Raw genomic sequence first — 17,326 nt, forward strand, 5'->3', positions numbered from 1 at the left:
TAGTTTAGCGTCACAAGCCTCTCTCTCCTTGGAGAGTGCGTCTGTGGCAGGAGGAGGGGAAGTAGTGCTTTGTTTGCCTGTGCAGATATGTGTGTGTGGGCTTACGAGCATGTGGCTCTGTCGGCTGGTATGTCTGTTTGTGTTTGCAACAAAAGAATTTGTACTTGCTGTACAACTGTATGCAGTTCTATGTGCTTATTCTTCTGCATGTGTGTGTGGGCAGGAGTTTGTCTGGGTACGTGTGTGTGTGTGTGTGTGTGTGTGTGTGTGCGTGTGTGTGAGAGCGTCTGCCTGTGTCAAGCCCCGTTCTATGAAAGACATGATTCTCCAAGAAAATGAACAGACGGTGACGCAAAGCCCTTGCAAAGTAATAGCCTGTGAGGACCAAAAGAAAGCAAACAATGAAATCCATTAAATGGCAAGTTCCAAAACAATGCTCTAATAAAGAGGGCTGACCTACTGAATTCTAATTATTGCTTTAAAAGGCTTAATTTGAATTTTCTACAACCTAGAGGTTGTTTTCTAACAATGTGGGGACTTACTGCAGCAGTCTTTTCAGATGCATATATCTTAGGGGTAAGGACAAGGCACAAGCTGCACTTCTTCAGGCATGAACAGCGAATAAGAGAAAAGGTGGGGTAGGTGTTGCAAAATTGAACAGCTGCAATAGTAAATAAGGTTTATGTGGCAAGGGGAGAGCAGTCTCTCATCGGTCACCACGGTAACTGTGAATGTTGTTGATCCCTTGGGGACGAAGAGGCGTCTCTTTCTTCACACCAACACACTCACCTCCACTGCACAAAGTAACACTGTATCCAATTCTAATCTCAAGTGTTAAACAAAGATTTCCTCCACAAACAAAGCAAGCCATTGCTTCACAATTAGATAAAGATTTCATTTTATTTATTTATTTTTTATTTAATCTATGCTGTGAGGGAGCAGAACACACTAGAGGAAACGAGTTTCATGGGGTATAAGATTTGGTTGTTGACCGGGTGACAACAAAACCAAGAGACCTTGATTCAAGTGAGCTTAAAGCAGTCAAGCTGATAGTTAAACACAGTGTTGCTGCCAGGAGAGGAGCTGTAGGGAGCCAGCAAACTATCTTCTTTTCAACACGTTTGCCAAGGAACTGGCTTTGGACCAGAATCACATTCTTGCTATGAATCTGAAACAGCAATTATTTTCAGTTTGTGGTGTGTTTTATCATGCATACAGTGGTATATTTTCAGAAAACACAGATGGAAACAAAATGAACTGTTAAGATTTTGACTTTGTTTGTTTCAATGACACCTCCTTTGCTGTGATTTTGCTTCTATTAATAACAGATTGTCATGCAACAAACACTTCCCTGTGTTATCCTTTATCACTAAGGGTAAAAAAAGGAGAAGCTTGAAACGAATTCAGCAAAGAGAAGGGGAACAAAGTAGTCAAAAAGTTCCACTCCTCGAGACAAATTTGACATAAAACTATGTGAAGTTGCCTTTCATTCATTAAACGTAACAGTATTTTGGGGGATCAGCACTGACTGTCAAATCAGTGCAGGGGAGAGCAGAGGATACTAGCTAGTACAACTCCCTGAGGCGGAAACGAATGCTCCTCTTGTTTCCCTGTTGATCTCTCCCTGGTTGACATGTCCTGTTTTCCTCTCCGACTCGTTCAAAGGCTAACAGGCTCATTTGAGCCATTTCTACAGGGAGACATGGATGTAGTCATTTGAATAGAGTTGCTTGGACCAGACTCATGGTGGCATGGCTTCCTGCGCATTCAGGCCAATTCGTGATTGCCGTGCAGGGAGCCATTGTAGATTTCTCCACTATCCTTTTCATCCAGGACAAATCAGCCATTCAGTGAGCGTGTGCTTTTGAACTTCATTTACCCTTTCAAAAGAATAGATGCTAGAGGAACGTGCCACAATAAAATGGGCCTGTTAAGCCCTTCTGATGTACATGATTCACACTTTTATAGGGAAGAGGTTGTGCGGTTTTATTATTATACATTAACAATAGGTTGCTTGCGCTATTTCCTCCTGTCTTCTCTTAAATAGTATGAATTCTGTTAGAGAGAACAACTTCTGGTGACATTTAGCGAATATGTCTATGTCTATGTATATGTATATGTATACAATTCCATCTAGGATATATTTGGTGTTGACGGTATACCTGAATATATTAATTCAGGAGGCAATGCACCAACTGAACTAACAGTACTTTAACTACTTTCTGCTCTTTCCATCAGTTTGTATTTCATCATACACTATACAAGCAGGGTTATATTGAAAGCTGTGAGCATGAACTGACATCCTGCCATTCAAAATTAAATTTGATTTCTTGAAATACGTCTTTAGAAAACCAAACTACGTTGACCTCAAACACGGCCTGTCACCAGTTCTTTTGTGAAATATTGTCTCTCTCTCTCTCTCTCTCTCTCTCTCTCTCTGATGTATTTGAGTGAGAGTCCCTTTGCTTTGGAGACATGAATAACTGAAGGGACATGACAGAGAATCATACAGCTCAAAGTTGTGTGATACCACTGAGATGCAGTGCATGTGCTGCTGGACAAGAAAAAAAAGAAAAATTCAACATGTGACACTGGCCCTGCATTTCACCCATGCAAAATAAATCAAAATATCAGAGTAATTAAAAATGTAAATAGTTAATGTTTTGGGGAAATTCTAATTATCTTAATTCCTGGAAGAATACCCTACAAAACACAGCAGGGCATAATCTTGTTACTGTTTTGCAAGAACCAAAACAATATTGTTGAATCCTAATATTCACAGCTTGTTATTACAGTAATCATTTGCATACTTTCCCTTTTTTTTTACCAAGGTAATGTTTGCCATCAGCTCTGCGTCAGCTGTGTCTTACAAGGTCAAAGCTCTAGGCTACACCTGCACACTTGAAGCCACATGGTAAGTAATTCATCACTGTAATGATTTTTTGAGATAACGAGCCAATGCATTGATAAATTATTTATTATTGGTGATAAAATGGAAGGCAATGGAAAATCCACCATTTTCTGGGCATTTGGTTGAAGGACATAAAATAAGCAAGCTGTTTAGTAGCTTGTTTCTTGTGCCTCTGGCCATGTTGTAATGAAAGTCCTGGCGTTCTAAATACAGTGAATTCAGAGAGTGCTCAGACACCTTTCACTCTTTTCACATTTTTTAATGTTACATCCTCATGCTAAAATCATTGAAATTGATGTTTTGCCTCATTTATCAACTCTCAGTACCCCATAGTGACAAACTGAAACTAGAATTTTAGACATTTTTTTTTTAAATTTATTAAAAAGGAAAAACTGAAATATCAGATTGATATAAGTATTCAGATCCTTTACTCAGTACTTAGTTGAAGCACCTTTGGCAGCGATTACAGTCTCAAGTCCTCTGACGTGAAAAGCTTTACACACCTGGATTTGGGGGTTTTCTGCCAGATCCTCTCAAGCTCTGTCAGGGTGGATGGGGACCATGAGTGGACAGCCATTTCCCGGTCTCTCCAGAGATGTTCGATTGGGTTCAAGTCAGGGCTCTGGCTGGGCAACTCAAAGACATTCTAAAGTTGTCCTTAAGCCCATCCTGCATTGTCTTGGCTGTGTGCTCAGGGTCATTGTCCTATTGGAAGGTAAACCTCCGGCCCAGTCTGAAGTCCTGAGAGTTTTGGACCAGGCTTTTTCCCATTACAGGAAAATGATCTCAGACGTTTAGACCCTACTGTAGGTGGTGCAATATTTTGGCCAACTCATAGTATCCTTGCCTAAGTTATTTTGTGTTTTCTTTTGAACAACTGACAACCCCAGCTCAGCTACCTGCTCTGCTGCCTGCCCCCGCTCTCCAGGCGCCCCAGCCCATTCCCCAAACCACCTTAACGAAAATTCTACAATAAACAACCTTTCTGTGCAAATGTCTCTGTGTCTGAGTTCTGCTTTTGGGACCAAAAACTTTATTGAATCATAACAGCTGCCACCAGTGTGCTTCAATGTTAGGATGCTTTTGGACTGGTGATAAGTACTTTCTGGTTTTCTCCAGACATAACGCTTCGAAATGATGCCAAACGGTTCAGTCTTGGTTTCATTAGACAAGAGAATCAATCAATTCATAGTTCTTTACTCCAAGCGGCTTTCATGTGTCTTTTACTGAGGATAAGCTTCCGTCTGTCCACTCTGCCATAAGGCCCAGATCGGTGGAGTGCTGCAGTGATCTCTCATCTCCACACAGGATTTTTGGAGCTCAGAGTGTCTATTGGGTTTTTTTTTGTTTTCGTAGCCTTCCCCAGATCTGTGTCTCAACACAGTCCTGTCTCTGAGCTCTGAGGGCAGCTACTTCCTCCTCAGGGCTTGAATTTGCTGATGCACATTGTCAGCTGTGAGATCTTATATAGACAGGTGTGTGCCTTTCCAAATCATGTCCAACCAACTGAATATACCGCAGCTGGACTCCAGTCAAGGTCTAGAAACATCTCAAAGATGATCAAGAGAAATGGGAAAAAACCTGAAAACTTATGTCAATGTGATATTTCTGTTTTTCCTTTTTAATATTTTTGCAATATTTTGGCACAATGCTGCAACATAATGAAATGTGAAAAAGGTGAAGGGTTCTAACTACTTTCTGAATGCGCTGCAAAAGGTTAGGGATAATTGTGGTGATCACCTGGACAAAACAATTTTACTTTTCAGTGACTCATGGTCTTCTCCGGCAGAGCTCAAGGACTCAATGTTACCATGCTTTGGGGTAGAACAGCACTGGTCAAAATTAGACACAAGAGGTCTCATTTTTTTTATTCCTCAGCTTCAAATGTAGGTGAAATCATTCATTTTAAAACTGCTGCTACATCAAAAATCCATCACAGAGTTTCCTCGGGATGTGAAGTGATGATCCTAGGATGGAGAGAGGTCCAGAGAGCTGAGGCATATTGATGGCTGTGAGTGCCTTTAATAAAAAATCAAGGACTTTCACGGTCATCCATTTATTTTCAAAAGCTTTTAAGGTTGTAGTTTGTTTTTCTCAAACCTACAAACTTTCAAGGATTTTCAGACGCTGTGGAGTCCCAGGGTTATTCACCTCTGAATTTGGGGAATTTTTTGCCTTGGTAGTAATGTGTTACCTTGCTTATCGCATATTGTAAGTTAACTAAACAAAGGAAAATACAAGCTTTTTTTGACCTGTGAAATGTGATGCTACAGTGTGCCAGCATGCTTCTGCAGATATGACCCGGAGCCCCGGAGATATGATAATTTAAACAACTGATACTATTTCAGTCAGCATTGTTGTAGTTAACATGCCACTGATCCATCTCAGTTGTTTTCTGCACAGTGGAAGGACTATACAAACTCAGATTTGCCAAGCATATCAACTTATCTTATACACATTCAACAAACTCATTGGAGCATGCCTGTGCTTTCATTATGGGTCTCAAACAGATTGCTGGAGGAAAAGTAGGGTTTAACAGAAAGTTCACATTCAAATGCGAGCTTATATATTTTCAGTGTAAGATATACTGTAAGTACATTAGCATACCGCAGTACTCTGGGCTCAGCCCATTAAGCCACTTCTGTTCCCCTAACTCGCTTCATTCCTACAAGTCTGACTATAGGGACATTAATAATAAAACAAAACCATAGAAAATAAAATTACAGCTTTTAATTGCATTGACTTTATCGCTGCATTGCCATCACTGAATTTAAAAGCAGAGTTGTTGCTGGTGTTTTAATAATAGGCCAATCAAGGATAAAAGGCAGTATTTACATAATTCAATCTGTCCTTTACTAATCATAGCTCTTGTGCTGGCTGTTGCAAAATCCATACTGCAGCCTGCAATAAAATGGTTCTTCGAAACATGTTCTACTTTACCTCAAAGCAAAATAGATTAACTTTCCTGTATCATACGATCGATCCTGTTCATCCCAAGCTAAAAGACTATGTTAGTAATTGGTGGGTGAATCTTTTAATGCTGTTGGTGTTGCACTTTGCTCAACAGAATGAATCACATCGAGCAATGTCAGCATGACCTGTGGTTCTAAAACTAGGTTTTGCAATCAGTCTTCTCATTACTAACTCTCTCTACATCAAAGTAGCTCCACAAAGTCAGAGTTGAAGTCAAAAACAACATCTTTTCTCTGTGGTGAAATATGATTTTACAGTCCTTGTTTGGACCTGAACTAAACACTAGGCCTACTGTAGTTTTTCTGGCATGACACATAACAACAAAGCCACAGTGCAAATAATACTACACTGGCAAAAGTGGCTGACATGCAGGGTTCCACTTCAGAGTCCTCACTTCACTTGTGCCCTGAGGAAAATTATTGAGTGAAACTTTGGTTTGACCTGATTTAAGCGTGAGAGAAACAAGAACAGTGCTCGCAGTCGCTCTTGAAAGTGACCTCTTCCCTTTCTGCTGATTTCTTTTTTTTTTCTTTTTTTTTTTATGATGTCTTGTGAAATTTGTTCTAGACCCCCCTCCACAGGGAAGTCAGAGTTCGGAGTGCAGGGTCAGACATAAAGACATGCCCATGTAGCTGGGAGGGATTCAGTGTCTTACGTGAGACACTTACGTGGGGGCAGGTTACAAGTCTGATTATAGGACGATCCCTCACCACTATGCCACCCTACTGGCCATAAAGCTTACAATGACCTTTTGGAATGTCATATCCCAAACACCACCACTGTGAGATAATGGGCTGCACTTTCACAAAACCCAGCATCGGATAAAAAAAAAAAACAGAAAGCGTGACCACAAAACAGACCTAGTCATGAGAAGCATGCAGACATGTACAAATAAATGTGTGCTTGAAATGATCACGCAAAACCTCATCTTGACACGAACCGATCAATAGTCAATCTGTCAATCACTCTTCGGGCGAACAAGTCTATCAATATGCTGATACTGACAATGATCCAGACACTTGACCTTTTCCATGGCTTAAAACTTGGCATGGGGGCTTGAGAGGGTCTGACAGTACAGTGGCACTGAGAAGGATGGGATGAATCACAATTTGGATTTTATTGGCAGGGCCAGAAATTAACAGTGGCGCTGGGGGAAAAAATACCCTTGAAAGTTCAGAAAATGCCCATGAAATTAAAAATGAAAAGGAGCAACATGCCCCCTGATAGTAATGGATACCCATTTTTGTACCTCACCCCTTTCATATTATATTCATTGAGCTGTCAAATATTCACAGGTTAATGTGCCAAGTGGGTCGTTTGTGGGGGATTTGTAGCAACCTATGACAATGTGATTCTCTCCAGTGCGCCTTGGGCAAGAACAATGGAGCTGTTTTTGATTAAAAAACAACCAAGCACACGCAGAGTCTGCAGCAAATGTTTGATTCTTACTCTTGATGTGATGGTAAATCTTAGCAGTGAGCAAATTTGAATGTTTAATTACCAAAGCAGCCTGCAAAAACTGAAGATACAACACATTCAGTAGATTTATCTTTTACAAAGTACACTGGTGAAGTGAATCCAGTTAATAGTCTCTTATTGATTCTTTTTTTTTTTTTTTTAAGCTAAGCACAGCTCAAAGGAGGGAATAGGGATTAAGAAGAAGCAGACAAGTTAGGAAAGACTTACAACAATTGACATGTGATTGTGTGAAAGGATCAGGACATTTCCTCAAAAAAAAAAAATCAGTTCAGTCATTGAAATATTTCATAGTTACATACAAATTACCCCTGGAAATGATCTTAATGGTGTGAACAGGGGTTAGTCAGATCACATAAATGTGGGAGGGGGAAAAGAAAGCCCTCCTAAATCGACATAAGGCCTTGAGAAGAATAGCAATGATTTACTATCATTAGTCAGACAAACTGGGCCATCACTTTTATTTTTACCTCGACACACAAGCCATTGCTTTCACGACAGTCACTTACACCAGGCTGCTTTGATTATTCTACGCTTTAAAGCAAATTCTATTATTGCTACTCTAAATGGGGAGGTGCATCCAGCCATGGCAGGTAGGGTTTAGTTAGTGCATCCGCTGACAGATAAGTTCTCAATACAATTTAATTATATCATAAGTGTGCACTTGAATGCTAAACAAGTGTGCATAAAAAAAAAAAAAAATGGAGGCAGATGTTTTCCTTGTAAGGGCAAAAGAGGATGTTACAGAAATAAATAAGATGTGGACAAAATTACATGTGACTCACGTGAATTTGAGCAGCATTCATCAGGTATTGCCATGATCTTGGATTTGTCCATGGAACCAACACGTGTCTGACCATGAGTTGACAAAAAGGCCTTTTAAGATCATTTATTGTTTTTTTCATTACATGGATGGACAATCTCTGTAAGTGCTTCCTTTGCTTGTTCTGTGTTTCTCTCAGTGCAGTGTAGAATGTGACACGTGCTACTATTGAATCTCTGAAATCTCTTACAATGCACATGGAAAATAATACCTAGCTAACAGTATAACCATGAAACAGTTAATAGTATTTGAATACACTGGTTTAGTGTAGGCAAAGGCACACACACACACACACACACACATACACACACACACACACACACACACACACTCACACACACACACACACACACACACACACACACACACACTGGAGAGCCATGAGACAAATGTAGGTAAGTACCTGATATGACAGATCCAATCCTACTTGTGTAACACAAACAGGGATGGATAGGTGCAGGCCCAAACAAAATATTAATAAAGAGTTGTGGTTCTGAGATGTGAGGAGAGCCCCAGCATTACACTCATTCATCTTTCACTTTGCTTTTCCTCCAGGCCATAATATTTCTCATCAATCAGCAAGTTAGGTGTCAAGTGAGAACAATTCAGCACAAAGTGAATGTCAAGCTCTCTTCACTGCCCATTTTCCAATCTGGCAAATGAATGGCTCTCTGATGCTGATGAATATGTATTGATGGAGTGAAGATGGTATGCAACAGGGGCCAGACGACCTCACATGCTAATGTGCGGGAGACATCTTCCCTCGGTGGACGAACAAATGAAAATCTTGTCCTCCGTAACATGGGAATTTACACACAAAGCCCCTGCACTGCTTATGCAAGAGTTTAAAGTTTAGACATAGAAGCAATGTTCCACGTTATTTTCACTGACAGCGCCGACACAGTTTGTCCTCTCTCACCACCACCGCTAGCTCTTAATTAGCGCTGTGCAGTTTATCCATATATGAACACAAAGAAACACAAATGTGCTGTTATTGTGCTCATTAGCAACTTTGCCCCTAAAACAGTCATATACACACTGTGATACTACAGGGATTACATTATTGTTTAACTTTTAAATTAGCAAAGCAGAGCTTGTTTGCGTCTCTGCTTGATCGTCACTTTTTAATTATGTTTTAATGTTAACAATTAGTACTGAAGTGGAGTCAGCAGCAGCACTTGATTGGAATCCTTCATAAACAAAGCTCTCTAAATATGTTTTATTGTTAAGAGCAAATCAATGTAAAATGGCAATCTATCAGATGTAACAGGTGGATGGTGATTTTTATTTAGCATTTTTATTTTATTGTTTTCATCCCTAACTTTCTTCTTCAACATTTAATTCTTTGTCTTTGTATAAAAATACGGGGAGGTCCAGGGTGATAAATTAAGCTCCTCTAAAGATGAAAAAATAATAGCAATAAGTAGGCTTTGAACTACAAGATACTAACACGCTGTGTGAATGACACATAGTCATGACTTATGGGCTACCGTCAGCACTTTGCAGAGCATATGAAATACTGTGCTGTTTACACATCAAGTCCTGACAAACATCAATACTTTACTACCTAGAAAATTATTTGCAATCCATTTTTATGGTGCTTATGCTGTCTGATTAAGCTAAAAGCTGCTGTCAGTGGACAACAAGCCTAACATCTTAAGTTGGAGCCTTCCGTCATATATCTTTGCATTGAGACCTCTAGTAACTCATCCTGTGCAGTCATTGCCCTATCCCCTATTAAGAATCATATCATTGTATTCACCGCTGATCCAGTGTTTATATAGAAATCAATAATATATACTTTAAACCAAAGTGTAAATATGTATCTCAGCTTAGCTTTATCCTCGACTGCTTCATGTACATGTACCATCATCCTTGAATTCTATTTAAGAGATCATTTCTTGGCTGTCAGCAGCACTCCACTCTGGTTTCACTCATCACTCAGAAACACATATATTGGAATAGGGAGAGAGGATTGGTCATTTGATGCTGTCACTTTCTTTTTACACTGCCTGCTTATTTCTCACCGCGTCACTCCGTAGAATAGCAAAGTAAGTGTCACCAGTGAAGTGTGCTCCTCTAACCTAACCGCACACCCACCAGTCCACCCACCAATCCATCTCATCCATCCATCCGTTCAGCCATACAATATGTGTCGTGCGAAAAAATAAAAAAAAGAGAAGCATCTGACAATGACATGTCGACCATCAGTTACTCTGTTAAAATGGAAAATTTATAGTGTGTGACGACCGAGATGGTTGTTAAAGGTGAGGCTATGTGGTCCCGTATTATCTAATCCCATTTTAAGACACAAGTCAAACCAAATCGTTGTACAACATGAAATAAGAAAATAGACCAGCACTGGATGGCAATAAAGTATTATCTATCTATCTATCTATCTATCTATCTATCTATCTATCTATCTATCTATCTATCTATCTATCTATCTATCTATCTATCTATCTATCTATCACAGCAAATTGAGTAACATTTTTGAACATCACAAATCTCACTCTGTACACGGTCTGGAGTCAGATCTGTGTGATTAAATGTGTCAACAAAGAGCTATTAGTTTAAAAAATGATTCAAGCTCTGTTAATGGACTCTTGCTGTCAACATTATTCTGTACATTATATTATATACTGTACATTATTATATATACATATTATATTATAACATTATATTCTGTATTTCCTGCATTTTTACTGCATGTGTTTGTAGAGTGGACAGAAAAGAGTTTTATATGTGCTTATTCTTCTAGCCTTTCTCAAAGGTTTTGTTTTCAGCCATGCAACCCCCATCGTAGGTCATTTCTGGTGAGAAAAATATTGGCTCATGTTAAGTATTTTCAATTTGTTTTTCCTTTTGATAATTATGTTAATAATTGGAATGCCCCTTATGCCTTGGCAAATATTGCTAAAATATTGCATAGGTTGCATGGTTTAATAAAATATGGTGTGAAACAAGTAGCAATATTTGTTTTAGTATAGTTAAGTGTATTTTACCTGTATATAATATGTGATTTTCAAATATTTACATTTACATCTTTTCATTTGGAGGCAGCACAATACTTGTTTTTACTTCACCCAGGACCAATTGATTATATTAATCTGTATCTTTTATATTACTCAAAATAAGTGGTAATTTTGAGCCAGTGTTACAGATCAAGTTTTACCTTGAAGGGCCTATTTGTAAGTTTTGCTACAGAGCCAACGATAGCAGTTGTTTTATTTACCACTCTTGCCAAGAGGTTCAACCACTGTTGCGTTTACAAGACAAGAGATTATAGTACGCCCACTGTGCAGCGCTACTTCTTCAGGGCAGACTGGACACTACAGTGACTCGGTATTGGAAAGTGACGAGGTGGTCTGGCTGGACTGGGGCTTGATGGTTAGCATGCTAACTGAAGTAGGAGAAAATAAGTGGTACAAATAGAAGAAAAACAAGAGTTAACATTGGCATTGCTTTCCACTGCTAGGGACAGCTCATGGTGAGAAAAGGAATGAAATTTGATGCTGAACTCGTAACATTTCTTCTAGACTGGTAAGTAAACAGCTGTTAATGCTAACGTTAGCTATGTAGCAATAGCAAAACTTACAAATAACTCAGATAAAACTGTCACAAATTCATTGTTAATTGTACAAAATGATGTTGATGGTGATTCACGTGAAATTCAAAACGGCAAAGGATACACATATTGTTAACAATTAGCAGCAAGTAATTTAGGGTCACCCCTCCCTGTTCACTGCCCCCATATGAGGTTATTTCTCATTCCATCCCTGTAACATGTTAGAGTGCTGTTGTCTAACAAGAAATGTGGTTTAGGTGGCAGTTAAAGATTAAGTGCAATGATTCTAATTCCATCATGAAATGCTTGCTCCTTTCTTTCTAACGCAAGCGGTGCTTTTGATGGCCCATTTAATTTGTCACTGTTTCTCTATGCTCAGCCAATTTTCATTAGGTTGAGGCAGTGTGGCCCCCCGGTCAACATGCGTACTAACACCCATTTCTTGTTGGCCATCATGTCCAAAACACAAGCATCTAGTTTGTATTCCCTCCCTCTTTCTCAGCGTCTGCCTTGCTCACTCACTCGCTCAACCATGACAGACCAAATCCCTCGCTCTTGGCTCATCTTCTCCACTTAACTTTAATAGTGTGAAAGAATAATTTGCATGTTTGAGATCAAGAGATATGAGAGAAATGGCAAAAAAAACCACATCATTGTCATCTTATCCCAGAATACCTTGCTGTTGCCAATCACTAAGGCAATTTTCCTTCCTCACTCTTTCCTCAGCTCGCTCTCTGCTATTGTCTGACAGAATACAGGAAACCTCTTTAACTATGTATAGTGTTGACCAATCAAGCTATTCATTAAAATCTGGCTATATTTGAGGTCATTTGCGCGGTCTTTTGAAGGAGAATGGGTCAGTGTCTCTCATTGCACTTAGATTTTAATGAGAATTATTGATGACAATACAGATGACATGTACATAGCTCAGACAAATCAGTTACTTATTTTTTGCAGTTCCATATATAAGATGCCGGCATAATTGTGGAGCATCCTGCTGATCTGTGTTGCTAGTGTCACCAGCCTTTACATTCAAAGATCACCACAAAAGCTGGAGCTATTAATTATTAGAAAGAGTCATTATTATCCAGAAAAGAAGCCTTGGTAATTTAAGTGTCCTCACATTAAAATCAAATGTGAATAGAAAGATGTTTTTTCTATTTAACAAATACTACAATACTTCTGTAGCTACATAGCAAAGTGGAATATTCACATCTGTAGTCCTAAAGTTTCTCCAGGGGTTAGAGCTTTGTCAGAGTCAGATAATTTGGGTGAGAGTTAGAAATTTAATCCACAACAACAGAAATTCCACCCTGCACCTCTAATCTTCTTATTAGTCCCCATTTATACCTGCATGTTTTATTTTGATATTTTGATGATGTGTGTGATGTATGTGAAATTGTTGTGAAATCATTGTGAAAAAAAAAAGAAAAGGCTAACTTTGGTGTAAATCTCGTCCTATGCCAAAAAATGTATTTTATGGCATTAATGACTTTGGCATGTAATCCTCTTTGAAACAGAAGAGAGAAAGTGAGGCGGAAGCATCTCATGAAAGCTAAGCCAATCCCATTGGGATTTTGCTTAAAACCTGGCAGAAGTCTAACAAACTCTGACTAATAACTGCACCTTGCATTTGGAGTTTTTCTAAGGACAGCGAGCGTCTTGAAGGAGAAACCCACATTCAGCAGATTAAACTCAACTCTTGAGGCTCAGTTAAGAGTTCTCCTTCTATTCCAAGGAATTTCACACTTTAAAACTCTTTTTCAATATCCTCTAAAATTACTTTATTCACAATCTAATGTGCAGACATAACCAACCATTATTGAACTGAAGTGTCTCCATGAATCAAATGCATCCCTAATATACAAGGGTCTATAAAAGCCCTAAAACTCTGCTTACCAAAAGGTTAGTTAACTTTTCCAGGAAAACAAAATGTCTGCATATTGTTTTTGGGTTGGCATCATGCCATGGACATGCCACTAGGCAAATAATCTTGGCTCCTGGTGCCTTCTCCATTGAGCACAGAGCATTACAGCAGGCAAGGCCAGAGGCCAAGCAAATATTGCCCATCTAACCTATTCATATGAATTATAGAATAAATTCAGCCCGAGCACAGCTGAGCCGCCTGATATATAAATTTGATGGGTAGTTCTTGCAGGTAGTTGTACAGAGTGAGAAGTGCATCATTCACGACAAAGTAATGGCCCAAGTATTTAAATAATTAAAGTTGCTATCATCTCAAAGCTCAATTTTGCTTCCTCGGGGAACAGGGAAGTTTTCTTTTGCCAGGTGCAATTTGTAATTGAAAATATACCTCAAACATTTTGTCAGAATAATACATTAGTGACATAAATTTACCAAAGGCTTTTATTAGAGGAAGTAAATCAGTGTCAGCGACGAATACATGTAGGGTAAAGCCAGATAGTACGTCATCAGCATATTTCCATAGGGAACTGAAATTGCCTCATTCTTTGGAGTTCTAGGTGAGAAAAGATAGAATTGAAACCTTTCTCTCTTTCTCTGCTTCACTGGTTCAAGATAACCATTGCCGAGACCGATGCTTTTGAAATCACCCTGGTGGCCCTGTAAGACTACCAATACTGGGGAGTCTCTTGATTTAAGAGCTGACAGGCAGAGTGAATACAGCCAAGACTCACTCTTCTCAGTGAGCCAGGAACAGACAGTGCATCTCTGCAGTAACGGGAACCAGTTTAAGTTCTCATCAGCTATTTATTGGTCGAATGAACATAAACATACATGCCTGAATTCTTTTGATGTGTTAGTTGCCATCTATACTTAACCTCCTAAGACCCGAACTCTTGCATGGCGTGCATTTTTTATTTCTCTTTGCTATTTAGGCTGATTGGGACCTGAGAAAAATGATGTCCACATATGAGGACATTAGTTTTAAATTTCGATTACTGAGTGGCAGTATAATATCCTCATATGTGGTCACCAGGCCCTTGTTGAGAAAAAGTTAGTATTGTGGTCTGGAGAACCCAAAATGTGAGGTCCTCATATGTGGACGCCAGGTCCTAGGAGGTTAAGCAAAAAGAAGATATGTCTGACAAAAGTCTGTCATCCCCAGGAGTTTCACGTTTTACTCTTCTGTACTGTGCTGCACAGAGGGAAGCACTGATTGGCTGCACAGATCTAGTGGCATGTAGTAAACCAAATCATTTATTTTAGTTTCATTTTTTTCTACAGTCAAGTAACTGGCTGAATCTGGCTGGATTGAAGCTGCATAGGGCCAATGGGTGTTTTAAGGGCCCGATGTGGTGACTGTGTTGGGAGATGTTTTCTGCTGTCTGTCACTGGGTTTAAAACATTTTCTTTTCTTTTCACAGAACTATAAAACCTCCATGTCCTTCATGCAGTTATACAGAACATAACATTATCTTTAGATCTGTCTGTATGGACAGATACAAAATCCACTACAACCCTAGACACCTTCTGTTCATATAGTTTATTCATTTTTTTCCTTATTAATTTCTACTTTCCTTATGCACATACAGAGGCACATCGACATGTCTGGCCCCTGGATGCACACTAGGACACCTCGATTGTAGATCCACCCTCGCTGAATGTGGCTGCAGACAAAGCCAAGGCTGCTAATCAGCATAAAAAAGTAATATTTTTTCTCTGCAAATGAGCAAGCGGAGGATGAGGTGAAAGGAGCTCCTTGAATTGTTCTTGTTTTATAACTTCCCTCACTTCAAAGAAGAAAAATCATAAAACAGACCCCAGTGGTTAAGTATGAGAGTGGTGAACACGCACAATGTTGTTTGGGACCTAAATTTAATAAATTCCAAAGCTGTTTTGTTGATATTTGTTCCAGTGATGCCAGCCCTCAACTAGGCTGACTGGGGACAAATGTCACTGTGCCTCCAGTCCCTTTTTTTAATGAAAAACACAGTCCTGAAACCCTATTATGATTTTGTAATGTGTCTGACAATTTGCTACAATGCTGCATATTATGTTTATATGCATATTAAGAAATTAAATATTGCAATAGTCACAGTCACACACTTAACTTTGATTAAGAGCATCTATATCCATGAATTTGAAGATCTTAAGTGAGCAATGCGGCTATATTTCCTGTTAAATAAATGTCTCTAATATTAGTTTAAATGATAATATCCTAAGCTAATCCTTTTTTCTCATTAATTGTTTGCTGTTAAACAATGCCACATGGCCCAGAAGATCTTAAGATATAAACAGGGGCAGCAAAAAAAAAAAAAAAAGCACAGGTGAATCCACCTGCAGCAAATTAATGACAAGCTCCTGGTGTGTTGCACAAACACAAGGTGAGGAAGAGGGTGGGGGAGGGAGGGAGAGAGAGAGAGAGACAGACAGACATATGAACTTCAGCAGTCTTTTTTTGTGAAGGAATAAGGATAGAATCTAGTTATTTTAGGGTCACAGCTGTTTGTGTCATGTTTTTCTAAGGTGCAGCTCGAATGTACCAGAACTATATGAATGGCAGCCATGTTTATATGCCACAGAATGTAGCCTACTGAAATGCACTCTGATGGGTAATAGTGCAAGAGTAAATTTGTTGAGGTAACAGGGAAGCTTTGTCTTCACCCATTACTGTGTGACTAATTGACTTCTAAATTTACTATGTAGAAAATCACCACTAATGGGATGTGTGTGCCCTGTGTGTGTTTAAGACCTTTAAACTTAAACCTTTTCAGCCAGTAATGCTCACTTAGCCTTAGGGCAAAATGGTAAACAATATTTGACAATAAGGTGAAAAATAATCACTAAATAATGTATTTGCACAAATTAACACAACAATCTGACAATATATTAAAAATAGCAGAATATTGTGTTTAAAACCCAGTCTCAAAGTGACTTGACTTTCATGGTGGCCAAATGAGATTCTCCATTAGCTGCTAGCTTGCTGGCTAGCACCCTGGACGCATTCCACTAACTGACCAGAATAAACACAACAACTTGTGCCTTTTAATTTAAATGAATGAATTGAGTTATCTGAGGATGCATATCATTAATTAAAATGCACAAATTAAGTAATTTATGTGCACAAATTATTTATTCAACACAGCAATTTACTAATGTCTGCACATAAATTAGTGATTTCAGAGACACATTACTAACTTGGGCGCACCTGTACAGCCTCACAGCATGACAAGGTTAGGCTGTGGGGATTAATACGACAAACTACTCAAGAAAATATATTTTTTCTTTTTTTGCATTATTGTAAAGTTTTGAGTCTTACACACTCTGCTGGGTATAAATTCCAAGAAATGCTGTAAAAGAAAACATAAACATACTGTAACCTTTAATTTTTCAAGTCGATATCAGCCAGAGATTACCCTGAGCAAACTGTGTGCTTTGTGGCCATGTGGGGAGTTGTGTCAAGGGGTTGAGAGCTATATGAATTCTTCAACTGTAATCAGAGAAATGTTTTTGGTTGTGGAGTTGTGTGGGGTAGACTGTTGAAGTTTGAGTTGGTCTGGTTCTGTCAGAGCTGGGAAAACATTTTCCTTTCTGTATGTTTGAATAAAGCTGGTCCGAATGCATCAGTGTGTCAGTTCTACAGCATGGTTTG

The sequence above is a fragment of the Seriola aureovittata genome, chromosome 8, assembly GCF_021018895.1.
Source record: "Seriola aureovittata isolate HTS-2021-v1 ecotype China chromosome 8, ASM2101889v1, whole genome shotgun sequence".
Lineage (NCBI taxonomy): Eukaryota > Metazoa > Chordata > Actinopteri > Carangiformes > Carangidae > Seriola > Seriola aureovittata.